We start from the raw sequence: 23,329 nt of genomic DNA on the forward strand, positions 1-23,329 counted from the left end.
GATTGATAGGTTGATGGGTGCAGTTAAGGCTTGCTTGCTTGCACACTAACCACCTAGTTGATGGGTGCAGTTAAGGCTTGCTTGCTTGCACACTAACCACCTAGTTTAGGCTTGCATGGCTAATTTTAGTACCTTGGAGGGGACTATGGAAGCTATGGAGGTAGAGTTGCACAAGATTTGGTGTTTAAATAACAATTCAAGGACAAAAGGTGATGGATTTGGAAGATATTCATCCCAAAAGTTGAAAGGATGAAAGAATAACAAGGTACAAGTCCCATCCTCCTTCTTCTTCCTTCCCCCTTCCCTCTCTCTCTCTCCCTCTTCCTCCTTCTCTCTCTCGGCCTCTTTCCTCCCTCTCTTGGTCTCTCTCTCTCCTCTCTCTCTTGGTCTCTCTCTCTCCTCTCTTTCTCACCCACATATATATGTATATATATGTACTAAGAAAGACTAATAATAATATATAAGTAAGTACATAAGTACTAAGATTCTTGGGTTGGAAAAGTCAAGATTCCCTTAATAAACTAATCAATTAAGCACATGTTGAATAATAAACTATATTATAAAAGTACTAAGGGAATCTTAGGTCATTAAACCTACTTAGTACTAGTTGGCAAGACTAACTTATTGTCCAATGGGTAATAAAGGACAAGTACTTTAAATAATAAACTAGGCCTTATAAAAAGACTACATGTCTTTTTGCATGTGGCAAATACACATGCATATATACATGTACTTATCAAGATATAATAATGGAAAAGCTATTGTCCAATGGGTAAAGATTACCCTAACAATTATTATCCAATGGACAATGGCTAAAAGGCAACTAAATGGTTTACTAGTTTGGTTAAACTAACAAGTTGGTTGAGAATTGATTAGGCATGGCAATCAGGGTTTCTAGTCGAGGAATAAGGTGATAAGGCGTTCAATTGCTTGAAGACAACCCGCTAGAAATTAATAAGAAAACCATTGAGCAATCAAGAGAAATTAAGAAATTTCGAATAACAACGAGATTTTTATTGAATGAAAAATCGGAGTTGTTACATACCCAGTTTAGGTTGGAAGTCTCCCCATGCAAAACTAAAGCGGGAAGAAGCCAATGGCAACAATACTGCATGAAATTACTAGGCTTCATCCCAAAAACAAATAGACCCCTTATCTGTGAAGAATTACAACAATATTATGTATCATGGTTTGCTATCTGATGACATTTTTGGAACATACCTAGAGGAAACAAATGGATACATTAAAACCTTACCTCTATGAGTGAAACTAAGCTCACGCCACAAGCAACCCAAGAAAAGAGAATTGATCCCATAAGTTCCTCCAAGTACTGCAAAAGTCGAAGGAAGTCCGCCAATAATGGTTTCAATTAAATCGAAATAAAATTTGACATTCAAGTAATTCTACAAGAACTATCGTTGGATGAATGCATATCAAGATGATATGCCAACAGACCCTTTCAACCAAGCAAAGGCACTTTTATTCACAAAGATCAAATCAATGATAAAGAAAAAGAAGGGGAGCAGTCACCTTTGACCTACTAGTATACTAGAGCTGTCTTGATAGATTATCAAGCGCAACAACAACCAATTCCCTGGAGAAAGGAAAGACTATCTTATACAGACAACAGGTGGCTAGTCCGAACAACAATCAGGTGATATACATTACCTCTGAGAAGGATCAATTGCAGAAATAAGACACATCATATAAACAGCCTGGACGTGACATCCAATATCAGCATGGGAGAACAAGCATACAACTTTCTTTCGTATTTAACAAAAATAAAAGATAAAAATAAGAAAATAAAACTCAAGCTGCATATTACCTAAAGGCCTGGCAAAACAGATCAGTGTCATCCTCATTAGCAGGGGTCTTGTATGGAAAAGAAGGGGAATAAATGGAAAGGCTAGACTAACAAACTAGCAAGCTTAACAGTTTCTTTCGCAAGGCTATCAAAATGGACAAAAACACTCTTAACAATTAAAAACAAACTAAGAGTGGATACCTAACAGACACAACGCGATATAGATATATTGATAGAAAAAAAAACAAATAAAGGATGATGTCAAAACTAAAAGGAAACAAGGAATTCCTATTGTACTTTGACAAATATGCACCTTTTTATTTAGCGACCCAAAGTGTAAGGTTGACAAAACTTTAGGGGGAAAAGTGCAACTGTTAAAGCATCTAAGTTGAAACCAATTGGCAATGAGCAAAGAGGCAACCTAGACTCTTATACTAGTTCTAGAGGTGATAATTAACCGTTGTAGGAACGACTCATATGTGGGGAGGTAAATGATAGATTCATAACAGATGAATCGCAACAACAACAATAAAAAAGGACTTAAGACAAACATAAAGATTGCAATGACTTAAAAAACAAATAATGAGTTGCACAAAAGCCTCCAAACCGTACCTTTGATGCCATGTTGAAGCATCCCACTCAAAATCAATTAGCCATGAGTGGAGAGATCTCATAGGCTCCAGCACTACTTTTGAAATTCATATCAACTTATAGGTGTACTTTGGGTGGGTGTTTACATGATATTGAATATTGACATAGGGTAAGGTAGATGCCAATAGTTTCAACTTTCAACAAACATTAGGAAATTGTAAGTGGTGTAAATGCTGGACTTCTTGTCAGTAATTCATTCAAACCTCAGAAGATTTGAGGAGTAAATATGCATTCTTGTTTACAAAGAGGTGAAATAGAATCTGAAGGAGTAAATTTTGAATATAGCACTCTGCCATTCCTCAGAGTAGTAAGCCATGTGAACTAGTCCAATGAATCCAATAAAGCTAAAAGGTTTTGTATCCTTTCCTTTTATGACTAGCCTGGTGTCATTGTTACTGCTCAAAAAGAATCTTCAATATTTGGCGCAAAGCAAATATTACGAAAGGAAAAAATGTAGAGATAGAGAAGTTAGATAAGAAGGTAACAATGACCCCAAGCTCTATCTTCTCACTGAACATTGCGAGATGCATGAGAGTGATGATAATGGTTTCCATTGTTGAACGAGGCTGAGGAACAATAGCCAAGACCTCTTTTGCAGTAACCACTTTTTCCTTCGATGGAACCACCAACTTTGCACCAAAATTTGAACTAGAAAAACATAGAGAAAATTTGGTACTATTCAAGAAAAGAACTTCAGGTATATGAATTGGAAAAGCAATTACAAGAATTATCTTCTATCTCTAGTAAATAGCAGAGTAGTCAAAATATCGAAGACAAGGCAAACCATAACAAATAATAGGTCTCCGCAGTCCAAGAACTAACCCTACATAAAACAATAGCTAAAAGACATCAAAATAAATTGGGACTTCACCTACCACTCTAACAACTATTAGACATCTCGAATTAAATGAGAAATGTACAAGGATGAAGCACCATAATAAAACAGGAGCAAAGTATAAAAGACCAGTTGGCTAAAACCAGGATAAATATAACTTCAAGCTAATACTCAAAACATGTAAAAAGAGCTACCAATGTTCCAATCAAGCACAAAAACATACAACACAGACAAAGCATGAAAGCAAGAGAAATGAACAAAAGCTATTGAAAATAAAAAGATACCCCAGAGGCCATAAAGAAAAGGAAAAAGAAACATGTTGCCCAACAGTATTGATAATGGAAGCATCAACTACACACCATATATCGTGGAAAAGGTCATCGTGGCCATCCCAAGTTTGGAAAAGAGTGCTAATCTACCTTGCCAAGGAGAACCTAACTCGGTAATCAGGATCTTGGAGCATTCTGAGTAGCTTTTCAATCATAGTCTATTTATATAAGCTAGAGACCATGCAACATAAAAATAAAGAGACAAAAGATCACAAAACTGTTGTAATCAAAAGAAAGTTGAACTAATATGACAAGGACAAACTCTTCCCTCTGTACGTCCAATATCCAGAAGTTATGACCAAATTGTAGTTCACAAAGGATGATTTCAAATCAATTAAGAATGCAAGAGAAACATGAAAAGCAACCCACAACTTATGATAGAGCATGTGCATCAGAGTGTTTAAGCCAAGTAATCTCTGTTACAACAATCACCTGACCAATGTGAGGTCGGACTAATATGAAATTGGATATGTAGTCAATTAACTTCGAGCGTCCCGACCAATCAAAGAGGTCATTTTCTGCAACTCTATTTAACAAAACTCTGAGAAGTATCAAGCTTTGGAAATCAATAATAAATAGATTGAACATTAGCTACAACAAAAGATAGTTACCAGATTGAAGCACAAGCCCATCACCATTGAAAATTTCCTAAAGACAAAAGGAGTGACTGAAATAGACCACAATCAATAAGTCTACAATGTACATTGATGATCCCATAAATAGAAGTCAAGGAAGATGGAAAGAAACATGTGTTTATACTTTATCGGTAATTTTACCTCTATTCGTTTGTCATTTGGGTGTGCAGAGCAGAATACAAGCGCATGGAACTTAAGCTATCACAAAACAAACAAGTTCCAGTTTTAACAAGGAAACCCAACGTCATTATGAATTGTAAATATAGCTTCACTCTTTAACTCAATAATACTATCATATTTCGCACAATCTTAGGACTCACCTCTCATCTGCTTAAACATATTTTCGTTAACCTCTTTCAAAATTGTTTTATGAAAATAGAATTTCTTATATTTTGATGAGCACTTAACAATAAATTACTGCTCATGCACTATTTGGAAATACCTTTGTAAACTTTGAACATCCAATAAAATAGCGCTATAAGAACAAACAAACAATTCTGGTTAACGACCAAAATCCCCAGACATATTGCAAAGATTATGCCAAGCAGGCTTAAATCTAAGCATAGGGTACCCAAACTAACCTCAATCCAGCCTGGTTTCCAATAAGGAGTTTCCATCAATAGGTCATTTAACTCACAAAATTGAGCAGGGGCTCCTAAAAATGCAACCAAATTTCCTATTAGAAAGAGCAAGAGTCGGTCATCTAAGCCTCATGACATTATGCAAAGATGCCTCTAAATTATTCTCCTTCCAATGGACTCACTGCAGAATGAGCATCAAGTGTAATCCAAGATGTGCACAAGGGTCTGAGAGACGAACTTTATGGAAGTTCTTTGGAAGTGTCAACGCAAATTAGCTGGGAAAAAGTTAAAGAAGATTACACATTTGGAGCCATGGTACACCTTAAAGGTTATCAAGATTGAGCAACTCGAATACATTCGAGGTCGCCAGTACTCCTTCTCATGCACCATTAGGAACAACATGACCATGCACTCAATTTTAGTGCATTTTACACCATTCTGCGTGGAGAGTCCCGTATTTTTCAAAAATGATTTAAGGTTTTTTTTTTTTTTTAAATGCTAGAGTATTGGTTAAATGAGAAATTGTGAGTTTATTTGATTTGGGGTCAATGTGGGAAGGTTATTTGTAGAGGGGTGCATGTGCAATTAGTAATTGTGTGAGTATATATGTGTGTGGGGGTGTGTGTAGGGGAGAGAGTTCCCCAATCCTCTCTCTCTCATCTCCCGATCTCTCTCTTGGCTCTCTCTCACACTCTTTCTCTCTCACCCAAATTTCCACCAAAACACCACCAAGATCCACCTCTATCTCACCCCTCAATCGCAATCTCGAGCTTGAATTTCATGGGTTCCGCTCGGAGGAGAAGTATTCGGTTGATTTCAAAGTTTGGAGAGCTAGGGCTTGCTCAAATCGTGTGGGTTTCGACCCTTGACTTGATGTAGGAATTTCTTACTCTTGTTAAGAGTTTATGTGATGATTATGTGCCTAAATCGTGCCTTAGTTTGTTGGATTTCGAGTTTGTGCTCATTCTTGATTTTCTGCAAAATCGCCGGCTGTAATGCATTGGTACTGGTACCTACTTTTTGAGGCACCGATACCTTAGTGTTGATACTTACTTTTTGAGGTACCAGTACCTTGATCTCTTATTACTCTCTGAATTGGTTTTGGTACCGATACCTGTATTTTGTGGTATCGGTACCCAGTGCTCAGAAAACAGTTTTGAGGATGTTGAATCACCTTTGATTGTATTGACTCCCGATCACTTCTAACACACTCTAAACATAGTTAAACCATCCCTAAACTTGATTACTCTTGTTCCAATGATTTATTAATCATCCCAATCCCTTCGATACTCGTTGAACATAATCTTGGTGTCGTTATAAATGGAATACGTGTCGTAAGATTGTTTAGGAGCACGGTATGCTATGTGGGGCTTTGAGGTGAGTATAATAGGTAGTCATGGGCTTGCTTAGTGATCCTATTGGTATCATAGAAATTTGAGTCCTCATGATTCGTATCGTTGATCTTTCTAAATTCTTTCGGCGATCGTTCTTTAAGATCCTTATTTAGAACTTAGCAGGTGGTGTATTGTGGAGTCATTTTGGGTTCGGTGCGTGACAAAGGACGTCACGATTGACTTTAAGGAATAGCTTGAACTTATAGTATTTACCAATGTACATTGGGACATGTTTATGAGTTTGTAATATATAATGTGATGATGAATGAAAGAATTTGACCTTGGGAAATGTTGTCTTCTTGTATACGGATTGATAATGCATGAGTGTATGTGTGAGTTGATAATTTGAATTGAGGGTCCTGCAACGCAAGGTGTGGTAATGTGGAGACTCTAGAGGGCCCGCAACGCAAGGTGTGGAAATGCGAAAACCCAAGTGGAGAGAATTCAATGTGACGCAAGGGGTGGTAACACTGTTGAATGTCTCGCATGGTGAAGAGATCTTTGATTGACTTTAGAAGTCTATGTTGATGTTTATATTGCTTATTGCTTGGGATTGTGGTTGTCGAAAAAGAGAATGAAAGGTTGGTTCTATCAATGTTTTATATTAGAAAGAAATTTGAGTTTTGAAAAGAGGATTTTCAAAAATCCTCGGGTATTCTTGAGCGAATCAACGGATTTGGTATTTGGGCACAAATCAACAGACTCCAGCATTCAAGCTCGAATCAACAGAGCTTGACTCGTGATGGTCTTGAGTTTTTTCTAAATTATTTTTGAAATCAAAAAGGAAAGTTCTATGAAATAAGGTTTTATATATATGGTGGATGGTATAAAATGAGAAAGTGGTTTGTGGCATTCATTTGAAAAGTTGTTAGATGGTTGAACTATTGTTGTGGTTTGTTTGATTGATATTAGTTTAAATGTTGCTCCTAGTTGATGTTCGAATGGTTAGTGTTATTTCTACGACGTTAGGAGTCCTGCAAATCTCATTATGTTAGTTCATTATGGTAACCCCTCGTATACCTCGTGTAACGCCCCTAATTTTAGGTACGTTAAAGGGATAATTTATTACAAAACTTAAAGAGAGTCACTGTTCATTATTACAACATAACTCTCGTAAGAGTATATTAAACACAAAATAGGAAGCTAGGGTTCCTAGCTACTGCTCCGCTTGTTCTTCCATCCTAGCGAGTTCTTCGGCTCCGAACGCCTCCAAAGTGAAGATTTCGCCCTGTTCATCTATCAGATCTGACATATTATACTGGCGTCGCCACCCATATAATATGTCAGGGTCACCAAAAGGTAACACCATGAGCTACAAAGGCTCAATAGTATAATCCTACTTACTAACTCTTAACTTAAGAACAAGGGATCGTAATATCAACGATTCTACACAAATAAATCATATTGACAAATAGTTAATCAAATCCACATTTCTTATTCAAGCTACGTTAGTGTTGACTTATCTGACTCATCGTAGATCGTGTCGTTATTTCCACTTTTTTTTTTCGAAAACACCTTTCTAACTCACCCAACCTCGGTTCCATCGTTCCGGGTTCCCGAGTATCCTCACAATGGTTCCGCCGCACCGGGTTCCCATTGGCACACGATTGCATTGGCTCCTCTCCACGGATAACCAAGCCACACACCCAACCTCGGTTCCGCCGCCCCGGTCTTCTGAGTATCTTTACAATGGTTCCGCCGCGCCGGGTTCCCATTGGCACACTCACACACATCTCACATAATGTCCTCGAAATGGTCATTATGTAGTTTCAAAATATTCCTTCCTTGGAAAACACATTTTCTTCCTCGTTAACCTCACCCTAATCGTCATGTCTCTAACTTTCTTGGTTTAGGTGTCTCGTTTTCATGCATAAACTTCCGCGGTAGGACTTTCCACAAGCATTCAACAAGTCTTGAAACTAATCTAACAAGATCATCCAATTCTAGGTTTTTTAGCATGCTTATACATCCATTAGTGAAATAAGTTTACAATTCATCATGCATTTCAAACATCAAAAGATAACCTTAACTACTTTCGAAAGAATGATCAAAGTTACTTCTTAATGACGTTCTATTCTCCAACATACGATCTTACACAATACATAGAGTTGGTGGACTAGGATTTCTACCTTACTTCTTGGCGGTGGTCGGCTACGGTGAATTGGTCGTCGGTTTTGCGATTCGGCGGCGTAACGGCTCCGGATTGCTTCGAAAGGAAGAGAGATGAACTTTTCTCATTCCTAGAAACAACTTACTAACTAAGCTAAGCTACTTTAGAGATCTAGAGGTGGCTTTGGAAGTGGTTTGGTGGTTTCTCTTAAGAACTCTCAAGAAACACAAGAAAACAAGAACTTTAGAACTAAGAACACTTAGAATTTCTAGAGAGAAGGAAGAGCAAAGCTTGAAGGTGTGAGTTTGAAGCTTGGAATGACTTCTATTTATAGGCCAAGACTCCCCTCTCTCTCTCTCTCTAGCCGATTCTCTCTCTTTCTCTCTCTATATATATATATCTCACTTTTCTTTCACTTGTCATGGTTGATTGATAGGTTGATGGGTGAAGTTAAGGCTTGCTTGCACACTAACCACCTAGTTTTAGGCTTGCATGGCTAGGTTTAGTACTTTGGAGGGGACTATGGAAGATATGAAGGTAGAGTCGTACAAGATTTGGTGTTTAAAGAACAATATAGGACAATGAAAGGATAGATTTGGAAGATATTCATCCCAAAATATCCCAAAAGTTGAAAGGATGAAAGAATAACAAGGTACAAGTCCCATCCTCCTTCTTCTTCCTTCCCCCTTCCCTCTCTCTCTCTCCCCCTTCCTCCCTCTCTCTCTCGGCCTCTCTCCTCTCTCTCTCCCTCTTATTAGTACACCCCTACTAATATATATATATATATACATATAAAATAAAGACTAAGCATATTATATATATAAGTACATGGTACTAAGATCTAAGGGGTTTGAAAGTCAAGATTCTCCTTTTATACTAATACAAAAGGTACTAGTACTTAATTTATATAATAGTGTACTTTGTACTCTAGGGAATCATAATAAAAGATTAGTTTAATAGGCCTAGTACTTAGTTGGCAAGACTAACCTATTGACTAATGGGTAATAAATCCCCTAATGGTTAATAACCAAGGGATAACAAAGGACAAGGTACTTATATAATAAACTAAGCTTTTAGAAAAGACTACATGTCCTTTTACATGTGGCAAAATACACATATATAAATATACATGTACTTATCAAGATATAATAATGGAAAAGCTATTGTCCAATGGGTAAAGATTACCCTAACAATTATTATCCAATGGACAATGGCTAAAAGGCAACTAAATGGTTTACTAGTTTGGTTAAACTAACTAGTTGGTTTAGAATTGATTAGGCATAGTAATCAGGGTTTCTAGTCGAGGAATAAGGTGATAAGGCGTTCAATTGCTTGAATACAAACTGCTAGAAATCAATAAGAAAACCATCGAGCAATCAAGAGAAATTATGAAATTTCGAATAACAACGAGATTTTTATTGAATGAAAAATCGGAGTTGTTACACCTCATGTTCACTTGTTGAGTCTCATTCGCGTTTGGTGCATACTTCATCGCATTTTCATATAACTAGGGTATAGATTTCTCTACTGGGCTAGTATAGCTCAACCTATCATTTTCAAGTAAAAAGCAAGGAAGTTGGCATGGCATGCATCTCATGCTTGTTGATCATGTGTCTCGGACGTATAAAGGATGAATTGAATTTGCATTTTATTTGAAAGTAGTTTTCGGAATAATGGTTAGTGAAAATTGTAATATTTTTTTAATTTTGTATAACTTGGGGCTTCGAGCCGGAATTGTAACTTTGAATTTCAACTTTGAGAACAAGGAAAAACATGTCATTTGGGTATTATCGGTACTTCATAAATGATTTATTTTTTTAAAATGATTATTATTTATGTTGAAAATCGAGGGCGTGACAAATTGGTATCAGAGCGTTAGGTTTGAATACCTAGAGACCATGGGGAGACTTTGTCTCATGGGTTCAAAAATCATTGCATTTTTTTTTAATAAAACATGTGTAAGCTTGCATAACTAACTTGTGTTCACTGAACTGGCATTGCATTTATATTTATGTGAAATAGTGAAAAGTTGATTCGTGTGTCTAAGAAAAAGAGAAGCTTGACATCCTTGTAGTGGCTATGGTTGCGACTATTGTTTTGGTTATCATTACTGTTGGTAGTCTTGGTGTTGAGCCATTCGTAGTAAGGTACCTTTTTAGATGAGATGTTAGACGAGAAAGAATCTGAAAGGTCGAGATCGTTGTAGTGCTTGTGCGTGGTGGCGAGGCCGACATATGAGATATCCGTTAGTATGTAATAGAAGTATTAGATTGTTAGTAAGATTTCGTGAGCTAAGTGAATAATTTGTTTTATTTGAACTGTGTAGATTATGTGTTAAATTTCAAATACTTTAAGTAATTTTTATGTGATGTGAGGTGTGACAGGAACTATAGTTTGTTCGGAAAGTGAGTGGGATGTATCATAGCTAGCAGGTGAGTTAGTGTGTGCCTTGCATGTGTTGGAAAAGGGTATGACTTCTTGTGATACTACTTATGGATAGTTGTAGTTATGGTAGTTATCGAGATAATGACTGTGAGTATAGGTAAGGTGGGTTGAGCCCACATAGGGAGCTATATGTATCTGTGGTTGATTTAGGAAGATGAGGGTAATTGGTGGGGTGTCTAGATATAATAAGTGTCTTCTGGACACCCAGGCGACTATTGATGAAATCCCGTTGGAAGAGGCGCTTGATCACCGCTCCTTCTAGATGGAAGTCTCGGAAAGTCAATTGGACACTAGGATTGTGTATAGGGGGCTAGATCTCTAGGCTTGAAAATTAAGATATATGGCTGTATATAGGAATTTTGTAAAAGGGACAACAAGACTTGAGGTGACCTATATCGATGTGACTTGAGCCGAGTGATTGATGTAAGTGTGTGGTGATGGACTTATCTAAAGTGAGGGCGATACAAATGTGAACTGTTGAGGTTGACAATGAGGCAAAGTGGAAATGGTGGGAACCTTGAAATGTAGACTAGACTAATGACGGTATGGGACATGTTCAGGTGTGCCGTTGAGATGATGAGTCTGTTTAAGAAAGATTACGAGATAATAGTGATAATAATAGTGATAGCAGATATGGTGATGGTAATGGAAGTTGTTGTTCTTGAGGTTTAGTGTAGATGTGGCGAGTGTCTTCGAGGGATATTGAGGTTGACATGATTACTTGGTTGAGAGGAGATTGTGAACTGTGAAACTTGAGGTGAGCGGAACTGTTAGAGGTTAATGGTGCGAGTGAGAATGATTCTTAAGTAATGAAGTAGTTGGAGTCTTAGAATATAACGAAAAGTATAGACATGTTGTTAGGTTGTAATGTTGTTGGAATAGAGGAATAATTAGAATTGATAATATGTGTGTATCTATGGTGCGATGTTTAAGATTATGAATATGAGAAATACGTGATTTGTTTTGACTAAATGAATGGGAATGCTTGAGATTGGTAAAGTGAATAGACGTTGAGTGAGGTATTACGAGATTTAAAAGAACGAGATGGCTGTTGGGCTTCCTAAAGCCATGAATTGTGAAGTAGTGGATACTTGGTGAGTCCATTAGACACTCTACGAATTTGTCGGATACTGAGTAAGTCTATTAATGCATGAATATGTTTGGTGGTGTGTGAGCTATTAAACTGTGCGATTGGTTCATTGGGATATTTCATGTACAAAATTTGTTGCTATTTGGCTTAAACCTACATGTTTGACTTGTTATGTAGTCTCAATGCGTGAAGTTTGCTTTTAGTATACAATGTAGAATAAACAATGAAACGCATGTGGGTATTTGCTATGAGGAATTATTTTTGTGTAGTTGGAATATGGTGAATTTTTTTTTTTTGAGTAGCGGCAGTATTACGCAGGGAATTAAGTTTAAGGAAAAGTGACGGATTTAAGAGTTATGGGAATGGTTCCAATATTGTGTCACGTTGAGTAGGCAAGAGCGACACATTATCATAGGAGTGAATTTGGATTTCTCAAACAGGAGTTGGTAGTGATACCGAGTGGAATGAGAGATGTGGAAAAGCGTTAGAATCTTGGTTGTGTCTGAATGTTAAAAGGACAAAAAAAAAACATTTAAGGTTTGTGTAGAGTTCATAAGAGAGGGTTATGTGGATAAAAAGAGGTGTGAGTTGGAGATTGTGACTAGCGATTTGTCTTATGTACGTTTGGTATCGGTGTCTATCCTTAGTGCTATTAATAGATTTGGATCGATTATGAGATGTGTTTCCTTTTGGAGTTGAAAATGATATCAATAGCCTTGAGACGTAAGGGGTTCAATTATGGAGAATTGGTGTTAAAAACTGAGCAGAGGGTGATGGTCACTATGAAGTCTAATCATTGGATTTTGGGTTTCTTGGGTTTATTACCCTAGAGATTATTCAGGATTTTGTAGATTGACAGTTGGCATTGATTAGGAAAAAGAGAACATGGAATTTAGAGTTTGGGGAAACAAGAGGGTATAAGTCGTTGAATCTCGGAGTGAGTATTAGAATTTGAGTGTCAATGAAGGTTGAGATTTTATGAGAATGATTAGAGGTTAGTGTAGTTCTTGAGGAGAAACCGATGAGCATTCCAGGCATACGAGACTGATTGTTGAGCAGTAGGACCATACTGTTAGTGAGGGGTTCCGTGGAGCAAAAGGGTAAGGGAAGGTTTACGTAGAGAAGGGAGGATGAAGTTGTGGTTATGGAAGTGTGGCATGAGGTTATGTTTTGCGGTTGGTGACTCAGTTAGATTTGACTTAGAAAATTTCGGGGATGAAATTTCTTTAAGGAGGGTAAGATGTAGACACGCATATTTTTCGAAAATGATATAAGGTTTTTTTTTTTTAAATGCTAGAGTATTGGTTAAATGAGAAATTGTGAGTTTATTTGATTTGGGGTCAATGTGGGAAGGTTGTTTGTAGAGGGGTGCATGTGCAATTAGTAATTGTGTGAGTATATATGTGTGTGGGGGTGTGTGTAGGGGAGAGAATTCCCCAATCCTCTCTCTCTCATCTCCCGATCTCTCTCTCAGCTCTCTCTCACTCTCTTGCTCTCTCACCCAAATTTCCACCAAAACACCACCAAGATCCACCTCCATTTCACCCCTTAATCGCAATTTCGAGCTTGAATTTCGTGGGTTCCGCTCGGAGGAGAAGTATTCGGTTGATTTTGATGTTTGGAGAGCTAGGGCTTGCTCAAATCGTCTAGGTTTCGATCCTTGACTTGAGGTAGGGATTTCTTACTCTTGTTATGAGTTTATGTGATGGTTATCTGCCTAAATCATGCCTTAGTTTGTTGGATTTTGAGTTTGTTCTCCTTCTTGATTTTCTGCAAAATCGCCTGCTGTAATGCATTGGTACCGGTACCTACTTTTTAAGGTACCGATACTTTAGTACCGATACCTACTTTTTGAGGTACCGGTACCTTGATCTCTTATTACTCTCTGGATTGATTTGGTACCGATACCTATATTTTGTGGTATCAGTACCCAGTGCTCAGAAAACAGTTTTGAGGATGTTGAATCCCCTTCGATTGTATTGACTTCCGATCACTTCTAACACACTCTAAACATAGTTAAACCATCCCTAAACTTGATTACTCAGGTTCCAATGATTTGTTAATCATCCCAATCCCTTCAATACTCTTTGAACATAATCTTGATGTCGTTATAAATGGAATACGTGCCGTAAGGTTGTTTAGGAGCACAATATGCTATGTGGGGCTTTGAGGTGAGTATAATTGGTAGTCATGGGCTTGCTTAGTGATCCAAATGGTATCGTAGAAATTTGAGTCCTCATGATTCCTATCGTTGATCTTTCTAAATTCCTTCGGCGATCATTCTTTAAGATCCTCGTTTAGAACTTAGCAGGTGGTGTATTATGGAGTCATTGTGGGTTTGGTGCGCAACGAAGGACGTCACGATTGACTTTGAGGAATAGCATGAACTTATAGTATTTACCAATGTACAATGGGACGTGTTTATGAGTTTGTAATATATTATGTGATGATGAATGAAAGAATGTGACCTTGGGAAATGTTGTCTTCTTGTATACGGATTGATAATGTATTAGTGTATGTGTGAGTTGATAATTTGAATTGATGGTCCTGCAATGCAAGGTGTGGTAATGTGGAGACTCTAGAGGGCCCGCAACGCAAGGTGTAGAAATGCGGAAACCCAAGTGGAGAGAATTCAATGTGACGCAAGGGGTGGTAACACTGTTGAATGTCTAGCATGGTGAAGAGATCTTTGATTGACTTTAGAAGTTTATGTTGATGTTTAGATTGCTTGTAGCTTGGGATTGTGGTTGTCGAAAAAGAGAATGAAAGGTTGGTTCTATCAATGTTTTATATTAGAAAGAAATTTGAGTTTTGAGAAGATCAAAAATCCTCCGGTATTCTTGAGTGAACCAACGGACCCGGTATTTGGGTATAAATCAACGGACTCCGGCATTCAAGCTTGAATCAACGGAGCTTGACTCATGATGGTCTTGAGTTTTCTCTAAATTATTTTTGAAATCATAAAGGAAAGTTTTATGAAATAAGGTTTTATGTATATGGTGGATGGTATAAAATGAGAACGTGGTTTGTGGCATTCATTCGAAAAGTTATTAGATAGTTGAACTATTGTTGTAGTTTGTTTGATTGATATGAGTTTAAATGTTGCTCCTAGTTGATGTTCAAATGGTTAGTGTTATTTCTACGACATCAGGAGTCCTGCAAATCTCATTTTGTTAGTTCATTTTGGTAACCCCTCGCATACCTCATGTTCACTTGTTGAGTCTCATTCGCGTTTTGTGCTCGCATTTTCATATAACTAGGGTATAGATTTCTCTACTAGGCTAGTGTAGCTCAACCTATCATTTTCAGGTAAAAAGCAAGGAAGTTGGCATGGCATGTTTCTCGTGCTTGTTGATCATGCGTCTCGGAGGTATAAAGGAGGAATTGAATTTGCATTTTATTTGAAAGTAGTATTTGGAAGAATGGTTAATGAAAACAGTAATATTATTTTAATATTTGTATAACTTGGGGCTTCAAGCTAGGATTGTAACTTTGAATTTCAACTTTGAGAACAAGGAAAAACATGTCATTTTGGTATTATCGGTACTTCAGAAATGATTTATTTGTTGAAAATGATTATTATTTATGTTGAAAATTGAGGGCGTGACACTGCGCATGTCTGTACACCTAACAAAATGATGCCATTATACCCCTTTATATGCTTAAAACCTGAAGATAGAGGAAATACCTGTTCCGATATTATTTCCCTTAAAGATGTGATAGTCTTTCTTTCCTTTCCAACAATGCGCGTTTAGATGTTGATAATTGTATCCATGTTCACAAAAAAATTAACTGCAAAAACAAAAGAAAAAAAAATGGTTTAAACCATTGCATGACATACGTTTGCTTCATTTTCTTTTTCGATGAGGTCAAACAAGATTTCCCATGCCACCAAAGGTAAAACTTCAAAAAAAAAACCTTGAAATAAGTGATAAAATGTGAAACTTCCACAACCCAGATGAGACAGAAACACCCACAATTTTCCGGGCTACTGCTATAGCATCAAGATCTCTCTTCATACTTATACTGCTATTTGATGGAGATGTTGGAACACAAGAGATGGAAGTAGGAAAGTCAGGCAGCTCTATCTCAGACTGAAAATTCGGAGCAGTAGGAGAACATTCTTCATATAATTTGACCAAAGCGTTCAAAAGCCTCTCAATAGATTGACTTAATGTAGTGTAGACTGTTACATCAATCACATTTTGATTTATCCATTTGTTGAAAAGAGAAGAGCGAATAAAACTCTTGCAAGAAGCCATTATGGAAGTCATGCCCTCAAAATAGAAGTTGTGCTTAAACAACCTGTTCTCACATCATTATGACTCTTTTCAATGACATAAATAGCACAATCAAAGAGTTTTAACAAGTGCTGACCCATTTTCGCGAAGAATGGTGAAACTTCTTCTCTTACCTTGAAATAAGATAGGTACAACTCATAAGGAAGCTACTAGAAAAAGAAAACCACATCTGATATCAAAGAAAAAGTAACGATTTCAATTTCAGAGCCTGAATGGTAAGTTAAAAAAAGGTTCATTCCCACAGTCACATTTTTCATGAAAATGCCATATCCAAAATGTGAACAGAAAGTGATTCAACATAATTGTTAACTCTATCCAATTGTATGGTATGTTGAACGTGAAAATCATCTAATCGTACAAGCAACATTTTTACAATGGTATGTTAAACAGAAGACACGCCATATCGTATATGTAACAACTCCGATTTTTCGTTCAATAAAAATCTCGTTGTTATTTGAAAATTCTTAATTTCTTTTAATTGCTCGTTGATTTTCTATTTGATTCCTTGTGGTTTGTATTTAAGCAATCGATCGCTTTATCATCGTATTTCTCGACTAGAAACCCTAATCGCACTTTAGCCCTCAAGGATCGTTTCTTGAACTTTTAAGCCCTACTTAGCAAGCCTAGTTAGCTTCTAATTGGCTCGATGGAGTAACCAAACTAGGAAGTCACCTAGCTACTTTTCCCTAACCGTAGATGGACCATTTTGCCCATCTTGAACCTTTTGAACCTTTTGAACCCTAGACTAGAAATGGTTTAATTGTTTTCTTTTATTGTTTTAGTTTTATTCTTTATCCATTGGACGATAAATGTTAGGGGAATTATTATCCATTGGATAAAAGAAACCCATTTCTTTATAATAAAAGGATTTTGAAAGATTTAAACAAAGTACTATGATTGACATTTATAATGACATTTGAAAAGTACTTTTGATTATTTTTTCTAATAAAAGTACCCAAGTAACTATGGATCATTGGATAATAACCATTAGGGTAATCTTTACCCATTGGACAAAAGCCTTTTCTTTATTTTATTTGGTAAGTACATATATATATATCACATGTGTATTTTCAAAAAGGACATGTAGTCTTTTCCAAAAACTTAGTTTAGTATTTAAAGTACCCGTACCTTATTATCCTTTGGATAATAACCGTTAGAAATTTTATTATCCATTGGGTAATAGGCTCATCTTTCAAACAAAGTACTTAACCCATTAAACTAATGTTTTGTTAAGATTCCCGGGAGTACAAAAGTACATTATTATATTAATTAAAGTACGGTACCTTTTGTATTGGTTTAAAGGGTGAATCTTGACCCTTAAAGACTAAATTGCCCTTTTGTACAAAAGTACCTATTGTTTATTTGTATTCTTGCATTGTAGTACATATATATACATATGTATATAGCTAGTACATGGGAGAGAGAGAGAGAGAGGAGAGAGGAGAGAGAGAGCCGTGAGAGAGAGAGAGAGGAGAGAGGCCGAGAGAGAGAGAGAGAGAGAGAGAGAGGGAGAGAGAGAGAAGGAAGGAAGAAGGAAGAAGAAGAAGGATGTGACTTGTACTTGGATATTCTTCATCTTTTCAAACTTGGAAGATGAATATCTTCCATATCTACCACCATTGTCCTCCCTTGTACAAACTTCAATTGTTTAAGCCATGAATCTTGTACCCATGTCTCCTCCTTTCCAACATATCTTCCAAAGATCAAATCCAAGGACCAAAGTAGCCATGCAAGCCTACCATTTAGCCATTGATCTTCCAACCAAGCCTTAACTTCACCCATCAAGCTTTCAATCAAGCTTGACAAGTGAAAGAAATCAAATTTGTAGAGAGAGAGAGAGAGATTCGGTTGAGAGAGGGAGAGGAGAAGCCTTGGCCTATAAATAGAAGCTCACTCCAAGCTTAAACTCACACCTTCAACCATTGCTCTCACTTCTCTCTAGAAATTCCAAAAGTTCTTGCTTTCAAAGTTCTAGTTTTCTAGTGTTCTTGAGTGTTCTTGAGAGAAACCACCAAACCACCTCCCAAAACCACCGTTAGATCTTTTAAAGTAGCTTAGTTAGTTAGAAAGTTGTTTCTAGGAAGAGAAAAGATCAACTCTCTTCCTTTCGAAGCAAACCGACGCCGTTACGCCGCCGAAATCCAAAACCGACGACCGAATTTTCATAACCGACTACTACCGCCAAGAAGCACGGTAGGATTTCCTTAACTTCCATCCCGGTAGAAATTCCTTATCCCTTATCCTAAGTATAAAGTAGTTTTGTATCATAACTCTAAAAATAAGTTCATTTGAAAGTAACTTTGATCATTAAGTTTAAAGTAGATAAGGTTATCTTTGTTTAAGAATGTATGAGATGCATGATGTTGTTATTATGATTCAAGCATGTTATGTGGTCAAGAGTTGGATAATATTGTTGTATTCATTTTGGAAATTTATAAATGCTTGTTTATGTGGAAAGTCCTACACCACGGAGTCTATGCATGTAACGTGACACGAAAACCAAGAGAATAGAGACATGGCACCTATGGTGTGTTAACGAAGATAAAAATGTGTATCCGAGTGAGGAAATATTTTGACACTACATAATGACCGGTTTTGGGTGCATTATGTGAGTGTGTGTGTGTCACGCCCCGCCCCGCAAACGGCACCCAGAATGGGCCCGAGTCAGCGGGCCACGTGGCATTCCACACAAAAGACCACACCACACTCTACAACCAATCAGAATACAACTTAGCGGAAGACTTCTCACTTAAAATACAACCAAGTCAACGCCAAAACCTCAACTCACAAGATATAATAAATATCACTCTCTCCAATTAATTACAAAACATTTAGGTTAACTTCTAGACGAATCAACTACACAACAATCTAACCAAAGACATCACCCAACACGAGTCTCAGCACTCTCCAAGGCGTTGACCAGTAGTGGACCCACTCTAAGCCACCTGCTATCTGGCAGTCCAAAAAGGAAAACCAGAGTGTGTGAGATATAGAAATGCTCGATAAAATATCACAATACCCAAAAGCATATCAATAATCATAACCACCACATTCTCCAAACACAGCAATATTATCCAATAAACAACCACATAACAATAACGGCATGAATGTAAATCACACAAAACTCAACATAAGTACTCAATCGTATAACCACATGTGTAAACACCAACATACAGTGGCACGTCTGCCACATCCCATGTACCCAAGGTATTGTGTCCCGCACACCACACTCCCATTTACCGTTAATTAGACGGCATGGCCCACGATATGGTGTGACTCACTCCACAATCCTTTAGCGAGTACAATCAACATACAACAAGCATGCATACCATTAGCTAAAACAATATATAGCATGATATACAACTTCGACCACATATATCCATATCAATAGCTAAACCTCGATTAGCATGATATCATTGATATATAATCACCTCCACCGCATTATTTACATATCGTTAATCATATTGAAAGCTAAAATACCATTAGCAAGATATATACATACCACCATAGCAATATCTTATTGAGAAGAACTATATCAGACACACTCACCTTTCATTCGACTGGAGTATGCCAAACTTACGGTTTCGGCACCTCCTAAAAGACCGGCTCGTTACCTAGCCACAAGTTAACCCATATAAGCATATGAACATCTAGGAATGTTAAACCAAATGCTAGACTAACAAATCATAATATGCCTTCTACACTAGCTAATGGGGCAAACATTACACAAAGTCACCAAAATCTCTAGAGGTGTCCGGGAGTACCCACATACCCGGGAGACCTCACACACCTCTTCCATACTCCAAGGTACTCCAACACACCCAAAAATATCAAATATAAAGACCCACAAGTGTACAATCTCAACCAAACAGACCAACGCAGCAAAACTCCCAAAACAGGAATGACAACCACAACCAGCCTGTCTTATTTTGGCCATATCTAATTAAACAACATGAATTTCAGGGCAACACTTAAACCATTGAAAAGTAGACTTCTTCTTCTTTGAATCCATAGGTCATACATCAAAAACAGAGTTCGGGTAACCTAACTACGGCCTTACGATTATAGCTTCAACATAACAGTAAAAACTGGTGCAAAGGCAGAATTTAGGTCAACTTTAGATACAAATCTGTTATCGCTCGAACATACCCATGATGCATGGGATGTATCGTTGGAAAGCTCTATGTGTCTAGTTTCTAACAAAACAAACGGTGTGTCATTTCGAGTCCCGAGCTAGGAGTTATGGCCATTATACCAAAGTCCGTCGCTGCTGCCAGATTCTACGCGGGAATAAGTAAAATTGATTGAAAAATCATAACTCTTTCATCTTAAACCCAAAAATATTGAAACCAACACCAAAAGTTGCACCACTACAAGCCCTACACTCAATTAAAATCCCAGGTTCAGAAACAAGAGGAGGTTAACCCAACAATCAAAAGAAAAACCGATTCGCAACCATTTTCGCCCCAGTCAACCAACCCTGCTTTAGAAATTCACCAAAAATTGTATACTTAACCAAATTACTTGATTCCAACGCCAATCTCTTCTTAACTTAAATATGCAGCTCCTGTAAAAGACCCAAAGCCACCCAAAATGTTCATCATGCCCAGAAAGTTAAAAGAAGACAGCCACGCACAGAATCGCACATCCAGCAAACAGCCAGTATTCAAAAATTCATAACTAATTGTGTGATTATCGGTTTTGCATGATCTTGGTACCGAAATCTTCGTATTGAAACGCACTTTTACAGTTATGAAGACACCAAAAATTGATTCCTAGCAGAAGGGCCCCCAAAAGACAGATTACCAAAACCCACGAATTTGACCCAAAACATGAACTAAACATAATAAACATGAAATCAAATACAAGAAAGCATGAATTACCATGTTAGGACTTCAATTCCAGGACAAAATGATCATCCCCAAGCAAATCCCCTTTCCTTCCTCTTCTTCCCCTCTTCCTGCCGTCTCTCTCTCTCTCTACGTGAAATGATAAGGGAAAGGGGAAGATATTTCTCCCCAGGATATTTTGTTAACACAGGGAAAATCATTCCACGCAAGCGAAACCATATACAACTTATACTCCAACCCACAAATCACATACAAGGCCCTCGAGGTTCTACTACATGCAAGTTAACCCCAGAAACATATAATTCAATTAAAACATGAATTCAAAATATTAAATATCCGGGACGGGTATTACAGTGTGTGTATGCCAATGGGAACCCGGCGCGGCGGAACCATTGTGAGGATACTCGGGAAACCGGCGCGGCGGAACCGAGGTTGGGTGTGTGCTTGGTTATCCGCAGTACGGAGCCAATGCGGTTGTGTGCCAATGGGAACTCGGCGCGGCGGAACCATTGTGAGGATACTCGGGAACCTGGCGCGGCGGAACCGAGGTTGGGTGACTTAAAAAGGAGTTTTTGGGTAAAAAGGAAAGTGAAGTAAAAACAGGGTCTACGATGAGTCTAAGTAATGAACACAACGTTAGTCAAGTAAGGATTGTGGATTTGAATACTGGTTTGGACTATATGCATGATCTAAGCGGAATTGTTGTTATTATGTTCTTACGTCCTTAAGTTAAGGGTTAGAGGGTTTGAATAGTTCTATTGAGCTTTTTGGCTCACGGTGTTGCCTTTTTGGTGACCCTGGCATATTATACCGGTGGCGACGCGGGTATAATATGTCAGATCTCATAGATGAGCAGGGCGAGCTTTACACCTTGGAAGCCTTCGGAGCCGAGGAGCTAGCCGTGATGGAAGAACAAGCGGAGCTGTAGTTAGGAACCTTAGTTTCCTTCCGTTTGTAATAAAAGTACTCCTTTTTATGCTTTTGTTGTAATAAAAGAGCCAGACTCAGTTTTTATTTAAATAAAATGTTTTATTTAACGTACCCAAAATTCGGGGCGTTACAGTATAAGTACTAAAATTACAAAAACAAGAAAAGAAAGTATAACTTCCTATGTTCAAAACGAAAATCATCTCATCGTGAGAGAACATTTTCACATGAAATTGCAAAAATAGAAAACACGAAGAAACTTGAAAGAAGGGAAATAGACAAAAGGGACAAATGACTGGCATATAAATAGCAGTGCTGGAACTATGAAATACTGACAACTCTAGAGGTCGATGTATTGCACGGTGCATGTTCCATAACTTAATTCAAATTTTTGAGAGGGACAAGGCTGGGGACACGGGGGGACATTGATGGGGACATGGCGGGGGTCAAAATGTAATTTAAAAAAATAGGGGTCAAACTGTAATTTTCTAAAAAAATTAGGGATCAAACTACAATTTTTCAATAGGGTTGTATTGAATTTATGGATCTCTTGTTTTGTTTGAATGCTATTGGAACTACATGTTTTTCATTTTGTCCACATTTTGCCATTTAAACTTTGGAAAAATTGAGGAAAAAATATAAATAAATATATAAATATACACATGGCGTGTCTCCCATCGTGTCCGTGTTCCCGTGTCCATGCATCATAGGCTGGAAGTAAATTCAGTCAATGCTTTGAGTAAGCACGAAAAACAGTCTCCTACCTTCAGTGTAACATGTCTGAAGCAGACAAGGAACTGCCGCACCGACACAAATGCAACCCCACCAAATTGATACTGATAAATGTATTTCCAAGATTGACAATCGTATATGAAAACCTGATACAAATTGACTGACCTTGTTATATATGAACCAAACACAAAACTAGATAAGAGAGTGTAGACACCCCAATTTGGCCTAACGATTATTTCAAGTCCCACCTTGAGAACCATCCTGATGATGAATGGATACAGTGATTGCTGATTGACTTCTCGTGAACCTTAGGACTTATGGTGAGAACTTTTAGCCACTTAGAGAACCCAATCCAGAACCAAAAAGCCTTTTAGACATAAATGCAGTATCTCAGAAAAATCTATCTTTCGGCCGTAACATTGATCTCACGGCCTCAACTTTATTCTTTCATTCGTGAAGCATGTTGCTTGAAAATCTCCCTGAGAGATTGATCCTTCAGCCGCCAGGTCTATCCTTCGGCCGCCAGATCTTCTATTTTTCAGATTCTGGAATGTTCTGTCATACGTTTAATCCGATCCTCAAAACCCTAGCAGCCTTTCTCAGATGCGTTCGAGCTATGCAGCATATCGCGTCTAGAAATCTTTT

The 23,329-nt window shown here is 37.6% G+C and overlaps 2 long non-coding RNA genes across 3 annotated transcripts; both read right to left on the reverse strand.

Annotated features, from left to right (window-relative positions):
* Positions 1–1,037: 1,037 nt before the first annotated feature.
* LOC131315795 (uncharacterized) lies at positions 1,038–16,583 on the reverse strand. Of its 2 annotated transcripts, XR_009196890.1 has the most exons (8): positions 16,252–16,583; positions 4,052–4,286; positions 3,650–3,777; positions 2,947–3,103; positions 1,669–1,715; positions 1,531–1,594; positions 1,256–1,330; positions 1,038–1,156 (listed from the first exon to the last, which is right to left on the reverse strand). It is a non-coding gene; the product is annotated as an uncharacterized LOC131315795 (long non-coding RNA). The 2 variants fall into 2 exon arrangements; XR_009196889.1 differs by lacking the exon at positions 16,252–16,583 and having other exon boundaries at positions 4,052–5,229.
* A 2,313-nt stretch (positions 16,584–18,896) lies between these two features.
* LOC131315797 (uncharacterized) lies at positions 18,897–21,178 on the reverse strand. The gene is made up of 3 exons (XR_009196893.1): positions 21,059–21,178; positions 19,725–19,789; positions 18,897–19,127 (listed from the first exon to the last, which is right to left on the reverse strand). It is a non-coding gene; the product is annotated as an uncharacterized LOC131315797 (long non-coding RNA).
* Between the last annotated feature and the right edge of the window lie 2,151 nt (positions 21,179–23,329).

The sequence above is a fragment of the Rhododendron vialii genome, chromosome 2a (genome assembly GCF_030253575.1).
Source record: "Rhododendron vialii isolate Sample 1 chromosome 2a, ASM3025357v1".
Taxonomy (NCBI): domain Eukaryota; kingdom Viridiplantae; phylum Streptophyta; class Magnoliopsida; order Ericales; family Ericaceae; genus Rhododendron; species Rhododendron vialii.